This window comes from Nipponia nippon, unplaced genomic scaffold (assembly GCF_047370975.1).
Source record: "Nipponia nippon isolate SJK-2023a ecotype South Korea unplaced genomic scaffold, ASM4737097v1 scaffold_5, whole genome shotgun sequence".
Lineage (NCBI taxonomy): Eukaryota > Metazoa > Chordata > Aves > Pelecaniformes > Threskiornithidae > Nipponia > Nipponia nippon.
The window spans coordinates 62,527,307-62,539,561 of NW_028262369.1; the positions used below are offsets into that span (position 1 = coordinate 62,527,307).

At 42.1% G+C, this 12,255-nt stretch overlaps 1 protein-coding gene across 1 annotated transcript in view; it reads right to left on the bottom strand.

Annotated features, from left to right (window-relative positions):
- Positions 1-12,255, bottom strand: part of CPS1 (carbamoyl-phosphate synthase 1) — a 190,925-nt gene that overhangs the window by 102,384 nt on the left and 76,286 nt on the right. Inside the window, exon 3 of the mRNA XM_087732304.1 lies at positions 3,470-3,609. The gene's annotated coding sequence lies outside the window, so the exon portion shown is untranslated. The remainder of the gene's footprint in view (positions 1-3,469; positions 3,610-12,255) is intronic.

Below are 12,255 nucleotides of genomic sequence, written 5' to 3' on the forward strand. Positions count from 1 at the left end.
ACCTTGCACTAGAAATGGCAAGAATCCTACCAAACCTTACCTATTTCCTGCAGAAGGGAATAATCAATATGAAAAACAGTACAAAATCTGTTTTTAACAGCACAAAGAAATCTTATTCCTAAGTCCCAACCCTGCAGTCTTCGCTTCCAGAAAACATGCATATCTGGGTGAAGGAGAACTCAAAGATCTGAGCCCTGAGCCAATGTAAATTAATGGAAAACACAATGTGCGAGTGTTCTTTGAATAAGATACGCAAACTTCAGGATGGTGAGGGCTTGAGATACAGTGCAAAATTCAGCCTGTTCTCCTCATGGGTCTTTGGCTGACAAAAGCCCACTCTGAAGAAAACATGGATACATTCATACTTTCAGATAGAAAACACAGTAACTATAACTTGAAACATCTTCCTAATTCTGACTGAATGTCACTTTTTGTTTGGGAGTCCAAACAAACAAAATAGTATAAAGAAATGTTTTAAACAGAGTTGCTCAAAATCTAATTTTATGAAATACTGCAAGTACTTATTCAAACTGTTGCAGAACTTTTTTTTAAGAGAAACATTTTTCCTCTTTTAAATTAAAATTTTCCTTCTGTATTTTTGTTTTCAAAGCACAAACTGGAAAGCCAATTTCAGTTTAAAAAAATAAATGAAGATTTTCATTTTGGTATTTTAATTAAAATGTCAAAAAGCATCAGAATCAAACTGAGATGCAGTTTCACTTTTCTTCAAAAATATTAGTTCAGCCTAGCTGACAGCTAATAGTAATTTAGTTCTGCAAGGTAAATACTTAGCTGTGGAAACAGACCCTCATGCCCAATGCACAGTTTTATAAAATGAAGCAAACATGCCTCAAAACAACCAAAGTATCCAGGGGCGGTAGCAAATACCAAAGGGATTCAGGATACAAAGGTTTAACCATCAATCAACAGGCCCTGTGACAGTTTCAGTTAACATCTTATATGATAGTTTTAAAAGCTAATAAAGACTTCTCATTTTGTAAAAGGAAAAAATACTGTAACAAAATAATTGAAAATCTCAAACCAAGGCCATGTGAAACACAGCTTTTTTTTTTTTTTTTTAAAAAAAAAAGGGGGGCAAATTTCTTCTTAATTCTGAATTGCCTACCTTGGCACCTTCCTTCTTTTCCAAATTTTGTGTATAAGCAGTAATCAAGACAGCCTTTTGACCAGTTAAGTTTATATAATGCTTGACAAGAAGACTTATATATCTATTCCCAGGTTAGAGAAAATCCATTTTCAAGGAGATTAAACTTTTCTTTAAGGCTTGAGCAGTCCAGGGTAGACTCATCTGCTGTCTGGGATACAGAGCCCATGCTTCACGCAAACTTTGACAAAGATAAGGCTCTTATCTTCAGTAAGAGAAAAAGAATCAACGTCTTGAAAATGGGTCAAATTCCATTGCCACTGGGATTAGCAGCACCTCTTAGATCAGCTGACTTGGAAGAAATGGAGAAAACCCTTGCAGTATCTGAAAGAGACTGACATTATTCCAAAAGGCCAATTTCAGAAACCCCTTAGTTAGCTAAAACTGAGTGTCACCAGAATAGCGTTGCCCGAAGGGTTATAATGACTATACAAAGTGCAGTTTGCTCCCAGTGCCACGACTAAGCACCACACCTCAGACACAATTCTTATTTTCATGTTGATGCAACCAAGGGAGACTAGCCCCAGGAGTCTTAGAGATACCTGATAGGAGTGTGCAGCGTCTGACTTCAGTCCAGAGCTGAACTCTATTTACTGGAAGATGTTTGGAGGCAGCAAGATTTCTCATTCTCTGAGATTTTCTAAAAAGACATTTTTACAAATGGGGACCAGGATTAGGAGTCATCCCTTTTCCCTTGTGATTCCAGAGGCTCATACATTCCACTGGCTTGTTCCCGTGGATCACCAGAAAGGCCAAACTGGCTTTACAAAATAAAAACAAATCAAAAGGGCTACGCAAACACTGTCTCCCCTGTGCTACATATTCTTTACACAGTTTAAAAATAACATGACCTTACAATGCAAGATTAGCTACATTTACTCAAGATTCATGTTACGCTTGCTTCCTTCTGTGGCAGTCCTATCATGGGTGAATATTTGATAGGTTATCAAACCCCGGTGTGTTTGTTGTAGCAAAAGAAAACAAAATTGACTTGCCCTTGATTAGACTATAAATAAATAGGCTCTTACCGAGAATGAAGGCTACAACATCAACTGTCCCTGAGCTGCTAATTTACGCATGTAAAACTGAGTAGCTGCATTTACACAGGCACATACTGACAAAACTGTCCAGTGAACACATTTTTCTTTGACTTGATAGTCCTTTTTTCCCAGTTAAATATAACTTCACTGAAATCAAAACTGCTATGACCAAATTGTTTTCATGGACATTTTGACCTGGGACAGATCATTTGGACCAACCTTCTTGGTGGCCATCTACGGAGGATCTTGGCCAAACCCATCACACACCACCCTATGGTCTGTCGTCTCAGATCTATGACTAGGAAGACCCAGAAGGGAAGTAAGGAATTGAGTAGAGAGAGAAAGCATCCATCAGAAGAGATAAGCACCAGATCAGAAGAGCATGCTATAGATATATATATTTCCTAGGACAACAGGTCCTCGCAGCTAGGCACTCTGAAATATGATTCACAGTAACTGCCACTGGTAGCACACCTACCCATTCCCTGGACTACAAAAAAAACCCAAATAAAACAGGCTCATTGTTCCCAGCACGTTACTGGATCAGGCCTAAAGCTAGGCTCATTTTGAGGAAAAAAGCAGCTCCACTGAAATGGTGGAACACATGATGAGTCCTGATGATTAGCTTATGGGCTAGTACCTTGAGTATTTAGGTGAAGTATCATCTCCCAGAATTATTCAACCAAGCTTGTCCTGAGCAGGAAATACTCTACTAATAACATGCTCTAACATTTCTTTTACTACAACAGATGTCATACGCAGTGACAGGACGCATGGGAATGGCTTAAAGCTGCTTCAGGGAAGGTTCAGACTTGACATTAGGAAGCATTGCTTTACCAACAGGGTGGTCAAGCACTGGAACAGGCTTCCCAGGGAGGTGGTCGATGTCCTAAGCCTGTCAGTGTTAAAAAGGCATTTGGACAATGCCCTTAATATGCTTTAAGTTTTGGTCAGCCCTGAAGTGGTCAGGCAGTTGGACTGGATGATCATTGCAGGTCCGTTTCCACTGAAGTATTCTACATGAGAAGATACAGAAAAGCTTTCTACAGAAAGCTTCTTCCCTAACTTCAAGAGAATAAGAGTGAATTAATCTTCCCTTTGGTATAAATATATTTACTCTTTGAAAAGGAAATACACAACATTTCTCTCCAGCCTAGTTTCTTACCCTTTAGCACCAGTCTATGCAGTGCTAGATGTTTCCGGTTTTGGTGGGAGGGGAGTTAACATTTCATAGGAGTTACTTAACATGGCCTTCGCCTCTCACCATATATACAGCATCCCTGATCAATCAACATTTTCCTTGTTGCTTCATGCCTGGTGCTCCAGATTGGAAGGATTTGCAAGACGTGTTTGTCTTTTTTCTTCTCCTCACTCCTACTTCTTTTTTTCCTTCCTATGGTTACCCTGGGGAAAAAAAAAAAAAAAAAAAAGAGATAAAAAGCCTTGGCTGTTGTACACTGGGCTATGCACTGAAACATTTGCTTTAACTTACAGATAGATACACATTAGGCAGATACATGCCTGAGGATGGAGATGTCTCTTCAAATAGCACAGCAAATTCTTGCCATATGGATCTGTAACGTCATTTATCTGGGAAGGGGGAGAAGGGACGTGATTTTGACTGACTGAAAAATGTTTTTAGGGCAGGAGAGCAAAGAGTTTTGAAGAAGTAATTGATGCTGTCAGGTAAGTGTTCAGGACTTTAATCCCAATATTCCAACACTGTCTATTCAGCTAGTTTTTTTATAATAGTGAGGAAACTTTATGAGTGAGTTAATTATAAGACTATATCATGCTCCACAGGGATGAGAGACACTTGATAAAGTTTTATACCCAGCAATACATACTGCTGCACTTCAAAAAATACAGCCCTTTACACTAGCAAACACCTTAGCAAACACCCCAGAAATAGGCTCCTCCCCACAAAGACCAGTTGGCTTAAAGAGAGTCTATGCTTTTGAACAGGGGTTTTTATGGCACACCTTAAAAGAGGGCACACAACCCTGGCAGGCATGTGAGTGGGACCAGTGTTGTAGGCTTTGGGTGCAGTTAGGCTGCCCTTTCCCTGAAGATATTCTGTATTGTAATGTCCCCGTCACTCATTTCACTCTGACACCTACCAACGTTCAGCAGGGTTTAAATTAACCACCCCATGGGAAGAAATCACTATATATCCAAAGGCAGCAGGGTCCTAGTTCTTCATTCATTTGAAGAAGGCAGGATCTCAAATACTGAACCATTTTGTCTCATTCAGCTTCAGGAAAGACAAAGCAGATGATCACTGAGGAAAACTAGGGAGCCCCAGTTCACACTGATAAGGCCAAAGTAACACAAGATGCTTTTCCTTCTTCCTCTAAGCATACAGATTGCTCCACCACAAGAGCACAGTAACTAACCACAGAGCTGGAGACCCCAAAAAGGTCCATCTGGCTAATGCTCCTCCAACAGCCCTCTGAACTGGCTGGTATCGAGTTCCTTGCACAGCCACGGTTGGGACAGTGTTAACATGGTACAGTAGAATCATAGAATCATTAAGGTTTGAAAAAACCCCAAAACACCCACATCTGTGGATTTGCTTGGCTTAGCCCCCCAAGAGTCAAAGCTGAGGCCTGAGTATATCAAATATACAGGGGTTTTTTATGCCTACTTCAACTAAGAGCTCTAAACACAGTCTTCAGTGTTCAGATAGTTAACGCACGAACAGATGTGGTTACAATATTATCAGATCTTAGTAAAATGAGCAATCAAATTGTAAAGGAGAATAGTACAAAGGTAGCTTATTCACTTTCCTGTACTGACTAAAGTAATTTAAATACTCAGTTTTCCATCTTTATACACTGCCATAAATAAAACAAAATCAATTCTATTCATTTATTTCCACTTCCTATGGATTCCCTCATGCTACAATCCATTATAACCAAAGCAATCATAAACTATCACATCCAGTGCAATGAAATTGCACTAACCTGATAAAAATCCACAAGAGCTAAGTACAACTGGAAAGTTTTCATTTCGTTACTCTGATCACAGAGGTCTCAACAACAGCATGTGCTTTGGAGATCACAGCAAAGATGAGGAGTTGGCTTATATAGGCCACATGGTCAAGAAGAGCTTCAGTTTGTCATTTCTGACTTGAGGGAGGAAATAAGGCTTGAAAAATACAGACCCCTCAGAATTGAGAGCACTTAAATAGCGGGTATCCATACAGTGAGGCATCCAAGATCACTGGCTGTTATCACCCATGGTATGCTGACATGTTGTCTGTGAAACTCTGGTTCAAGCCTAGCCCAGGGCTGTTCAAATATGGAACAAAAATATATTAAAAGTGCTGCTTTGTCTGAGCAACTGCATATTACTGCGTCCATTCCATGTAACACAGGCTTCTTACAAGCATAATCTCCATCTCAGACGGCTGTCCAGAAATCAGAAAATCAGATGCATCCCTTATTGCACAGGAGTGTCTCAGATTACAGAACAGGACCACCAAAGCTGATACATGAAAGCTGAATCAAGGCAGGAGGTGACTATTTGAAGTGTTAGCAACTGAAGTGTCGTAGCATGTCTGGTGCAGAGAAGGAAGAAAAAAAAAAAAAAAAAAAAAAAAGAGGTTCTCTAAACCAGACTCCTAGGGGTGAGAAAGCTTATCAAAAGACAAGTTTGTAAAGAAGCACTGCTGAATTCTTCCAAGCAATGCAGAAGGGCCACCGGGATACAACTTGCTGCTGTCTGAGCCTCACACAGTCTGCCTCTGAGCAGCAAGAAGTCATAGAAACAGAAAACACTGTTTGAACTAAGCACACAGTATTTAGAAATTATATAGTGGAAAGAGTATGTCAGCTGGTAGGCAGGGTGGATGGAAATGTTGTTAGGGACGTCATCCGCAAAAGAGTGCTTTACACAAATGTTACCTCTTTCCTGTTCCAGTCAGGGAGTCAGCTAGTCATGCACTCCTGCCATCACATTTAACCTTTCCAGACAACTTAATTCTCTCTCTCCTTCCCTTCTGCCCCTAGCAATCCCCCTGCAGTCATGGCACACTCAGGAGCGTGCTTTGAAGAATTTGGAAGCTCTGACCCTAATACATTTACCTGTGCAATCCAGCAGGTAGAACAGCAGTGCTGGTTTGCTGTGAATGCTTCCAGTTTTCTGTTTACCACCATCCTCTCATTATCAGCTTCCTACAACAGATGGACTGTAATTTCACAGGCACAAGATTCAGTAACTGGGTGGGAGAGGCAGGAAGGGCTGCTGCTTCAGTAGCAAGAACCCAGAGGAAAAAAAAAAATCCAGAAGATTTTGGAAGAAATATGGCAACCTGTGTTTAAGCACCAGCCCAGTATCAGCTATGAATGTAGCTGCAGCTAGGGCAATTCAGACTGCCTTCCGTTGCCAATTCTGCTTTTTTTCCAGGGAAACGGGTTCCACGAGATACAGCTAAAGACACGATAAATTTCTGTTTCAAGCTACTATGTTCCTTCTGTTGGGACGGCACCCATTTTGATACCATTAGCCACAGCACTCTCTAATAAAGGTCCCTAACAGCATTTCCATCCATCCCGCCAGTCAGCTGATATATACTCTCTCCAACTTTGCAAATGATCACAAAGGGAACTGAGATTAATTTCATCCTTTCATTGCTTGCACCCCCCTGGAAAAGTCACGATGCAACCCTTTTACGGCTTCTCCAAAGGGCAAATAAATAATAACTAAAAATCATCCAAGCAAAATAAGGAATGAGAAATTCTTTATGTTTTGACAGTCATCAGCTTTCAAACTCACCACACTGGAAACGCTGTGGTGTTATGCACACCCTTTTCCCACACTCCACATGCCTAAAATAATACATATGGGACACTTCCATCATATTGCTCCAAGGTTGAAGCATATATAGGCACTAAAGCCACATCTGTGTCATTTAGCGTAAATCTACATGGTCCTTCACAGGCAAACCTGTGGTTGCTTTGCCTGCATTCATAGTCCATTCAGCACAAGACAAGACCAAAATAGAAGCTCATAAACTTCATGGCTTGAGCACAGCACTGCTGCTGACCAAATGAAGGAATTTCTGGTTTCACACTTGGTTTTTTTTCCTGCCTCTTGGATAGGCCTGCCTGCAAAGGGCCCTAAACTGGAAACAACATCAACTAATCTAGCCAAGTGAGCACATGAAAATCTGCAGAGTGGCAGACATTTTAAGTGCCTAACACCTGCATTCCCAAATCCAAGAGCCTTCTTTGGGAAGGCTCCCTCCTTGCGCACCAGCTTTCTTCTTGTTTGCATTGTACATTGTTTTAAAAACTCCTTGAAGAGGAAAATTAGAAAATGAGAAATTAGAAATTAGCTAATTGCAGAACAGAATCCTAGAGGAGCAATATCTTCAGTATAACATGTACACTTATACTCTGAGCAACTCATTTTTCTTCATCTGCATCATAAGAGAAATCACAAGAAAGCAAACCAAGATGAAACATTATTCTTGCAAGGTGGGAAGCCATGAGGTTGAAAATGTAGCGAGGAAACTGCCCCTTTACTTTGAGCAACATTATGAATTGGCAAAATATTTTCAATCCTTAAGGCTAAGCTTTAAAAAGCCCTTCTGAAAACAAAAACATGGGAAAATATATAAAAGACAAGGAGAGCAAGAAACTCTCTGGCACACAGCAAGCTCTGTTCCTCTGTTCCAGGCAGCGACCCATCAAGAGATGTCACTCTCTGGAGAAGAAAGCGTGGCGCTGTTTCCTGGCACTGCTAGCAAAGGCCTGTGGCTGAGTGACAGGCAGCTGTGCTGGCCCTGTGCCAGCCAGGATGAGTCCTCCCTCCAAAAGCCTTAGTACAGCAGCTTGCTTTTCTTTTAAAGGAAAAAAAAAAAAAAAGCATGCAGAGTTATGGACACATCCAAGGTATGAAATAGCGTTCTCTAAGGTCAGGCGCACATCCAAGCCTGCATTTCTGCAGTGTTTTAGTCAGGGGCAGCTCTTTGCCTGGTGACAGTGAGGTCCAGCCTCAGCAGAGCTGTATGAGGGTCACCTGGGAAAAGCCCTGCTGATCTATTTTCTTTTTGTGCTGTGCATAAACCTCAGGGATGCACACCGCAGCACCAAACCCAGCACCACAGCTGAGGAAGAGGAGCTTCACCACACCTGCCTGCTGAGATACCCACCAGCTACCAAGATTTGTTATCACCGTTTGTAGCATGCTTATTTTCATGACTGATTAACACTCCAGTCCCTCTTCAGTCATAGAACTGTCCATACAATTAAAAACGTGTCAGAAAGGACAATCAGACCGCTTCCATCCTCTACATTCAAGGTGACCCCAGGCCCAGCTTCATTCCAAGATGCAGCCAGCTGCATTCGGGGCATACCAGACACTGGATAGTCTTTGCAAAGAGCCATTCTGAACATCTGAACCATGAGAAAAAGAGTTCAACAGAAGTTCACAGCTTATTAGCCTCTGGAGTATTCAACAGGAGACAGGAAATTAGGTTGATTAGGTGGCATTACACATTTATAGGGGGCAGGATTTAAAGTAGTTTATTTAGAAGCTGTCTCAGGGCTTCTGTGTACTGACACTGTTAATTACAGCTATTACTAGCACAGGGACTGTGTTAGGTGATGCTAATGAATACCTGCGTCTTGTAGGTGTGTGACTCGCTGACTCCACCTGCAGGAGGGAAGAGTGTCTGTAAGAGGATCTGTAAGCTACAGGAAGACTTCTAGGAAACCAGTTGCGAGGAAACATTTTGGGCTGAAATTGAGCCACAGATTTTATCACAGCCAATCTCTGAGCAGTAGGAGACTGACTGTAGAGAGACTACCTGCTCTGACTTGCTTTGTATCAGAACGGGAGTCTCTCCTTCTTCACCAGCTGCCTTCCCCTTTGGATCTAAAGTCTGAAAACGCTGGCCACAGCATTCATGAATTGGACCGATCTATACCCCGTTTCCCTGAAGGAGATGAGAAGCTCTGAAAAAGTCCCTCCTCAGAGACAGCCATCACTTCCCTCCCCAGCGATGGGGAGAGCCACAGAAACACAACAGTCAGCAACAAGCCTAGCAGAGGCAGGGGACAAGAATCAAGGTGAGTGATCTTGATGGGGAATCCAGGAGGAATGATCATCAGAGAGCTGCGGAGAGTAACAAGTGCTCGGAGAAACAGCAGATACCTGAAACCTACCAGAACAGCAAACCTGGGACCTCACGGCACATATTTACTGACCAGGACAAATCTATTACCAGAAACGTGGACGTGGAGAATGAATATCAAGATACCGGCACAGGTGCCAAAGCATTGCTGGATCAGAACAGACCTTGCAATGCTGCCTGGGTGTCCCAACTGCCGATGGTATAGACACTCAAGATTGAAGGTCCTTTAAAAACATGACACCCAACAGTTTCCCAAGAAAACGTTTGCACACTCAGAACAGCAGCAGATTCCATTAAAAGGAAGGAGTAAAAAGTACCTTCATAGGGTACCAAATGAAATAACAGGGTCCCTTCAGTGCCCTCCAGAGTCCTTAGACCACCTGTAAAGCCTAATTTTATTACTCAGTGTCACAAAGACCCTGGTCACTGCCACCTCAAACTGTTTACACAGCGAAGCAAACAAGTCAACAGTCATGCTTGCGCACTGCTCATCCTGTAGATGTGTGAAAGCGAACGCAGGGGCAGACAGATGTGAAATACGGAGTCAGGGTGAACAATCTGCCATACCCACATCGTGTTTTCATTGGCAATCACGTCCAATCCTCACACCAAACTTTAAAGACAACATTAAGGATGCAAATGCCCTACACAGAACTGTTTTAGTCATTACAGCAAAGCAAAAGAAATCTGAGTTGATCCTGTCCAGGGATCGAAGTGTATCAAAGTCTCAGCAAACCCTACTGTCTTCCAGATGTACTTTACATTGACCTCACCACCAAAACAGAGTGCCTCATCTAGCTCTCAGTACTTTCCTGTCTGGTTTTCTTTGCTCCAGCCCACAAGTAGCCCTTACTGATCTCCTCAATCAGGCCTGCTCCCCAACCTCTCCCTTTCATCTGCTAAGGAAGGACGGATTCCCATTGCATTGGTGGTCAATATCTCATGGGCCACGGAGAGGACAAAATGGCAAAATGCAAGAGAGGATTGCTACATGCGTTTCTCCAAAGAGTTCTGGCCCGATGCACAGAACCACTGATCTCTGCTCATTACTCACGACAGAGAACAGCCACCCACTCCGCACCGAGCAGTGCATAGCTGCTTTCCCTGTGTGCCCGGCAGAGCAGGTCTCCTCCAGCTTCTTGCTTGTGGGACAGGGGCACCTAGTGGCTGAGCCCTAAAAGAGCAGGGTAAAGCCACAGCAACACGAGTTGCAGTTACACTGCAATTAAGGATATGTTGGTTGCTTAAGCGGGATGCAGCTGCTGCCGACGTGGAGACAGATCATTACAAAACTGTTAGGCTGTTAACTGCTCTACCCAGGCTAGCATTGCTAAAGCAAAATATAAACACATAGTATCAGGCACACCAGCTCAGATGAAATCCTCCAATACCACCTTTCACGTCTGATGCTCAGGCAGTATACCAGCAAACACATGCAGCGACATCCCCTAACACAGTCTCATAACTCTCAGAAGTCGGTGGCTCAGGCACCTCCCATGCACAAGCACAGTGGTGTCTTTCCACTTGACAACCTGTCACAGCTTAACTATATGAATAATCTCCTTCACTTTTGAATGCTGCTCCAGTCATTTCAGTTGATATCCGCTAGCTTTGAAAGCCAGTGTGTCACCTTCCCCTGTTCACATTTGTGACACTGTTCAAGACGTTACAGACATCTACTACAGCCCTCTTTAGATGTCTCTTTTCCAGCCTGAATAATCCTAGCCTAACTACTTAGTCCTTGCACATAAGCCATTCCACACAGTTGAGCTTTTTTTCGGCTTGATTAGTTCTATAACTTGTACCCCTTATAGTTCTGCTATCCTGTTGAGATGAGATCAGAACTAAACATGGTATCCGAGATGCAGGTGAGCCACGGACACACATAATGGCATTCTTAATTTTGTGCTTTTTTCCCTTCCTAGTAACAATTGACTTTCTTGTGCCCGCTAGTGAGCGGTGAGATGGTCTTTCCACAGAACCACCTACTACATCTCTGAGACCTGACATCTGATTGGGAATCGCTAGCTCAAAGCCCACCACTGTGTGTGCATATAGAGTCAGGACTGTTTTTTACTGAATACTTAGCTTAACATCTGGCCACAGTAAATGCAGGCAGGATATAGGTGAGCTGTGCCCCAGATATACTATCAATATAATCAACTAGCTTAGTTCAGCTTCTGTGACCAATACTCAGGCTTTGATCCTTTCATAGAAGCTGCTAAAAGAAAAACAGCCAATGCCATCTGCAATCACACTTACTGCAAATTGGAAAAAAGAATCCAATAAAATAAGGTGCTTTTTCCCCCTTCCGGATATCCTTCTAAAATGAAAAATTTTACTGTCATAATGCCAAGATATAACGCTTGCGTTACTTTCCAAAAACAAATCTACTTAGCTTCAGAATGGCACTGAGATTTTCAATCTCTTAATATAGGTTTGAGTTTTTACTGAGATGAAATACAGTGAGCCATGGCTCTAATATTAAAGAATAGCAAAGTTTCTAGAATTATCACTGTTTTATACATAGCATTACAGCTGAAACAACATCCGATATTCAAAATTGCTATTTTAAAAGAGGAAAAGGACATCTTTGACTTTGATCTTTCAGATGTCTTCAGACACTTTGGACATCAATCCTAAATATGGAATATCATTAGCGATGCTGCTGCTGAATAAATAATTTGTAAGAGAGGCTAATAAATACAGCTGGGAAGCTTCTTGCTTTTACTCTGCACTGTCTGAAGCTTGAACACAAAGAAGCCAACACAAAAAAGAAACAAAAAGAAATGGGGAAATAAATGCCATGACTTGCATTACATTTCTTAACTGTCCACACAATTTTGTATTGCAGTAGTACTGTGAACACACCGAGACATCCCTGGGGTGATTTTTCAGCAGGTGAA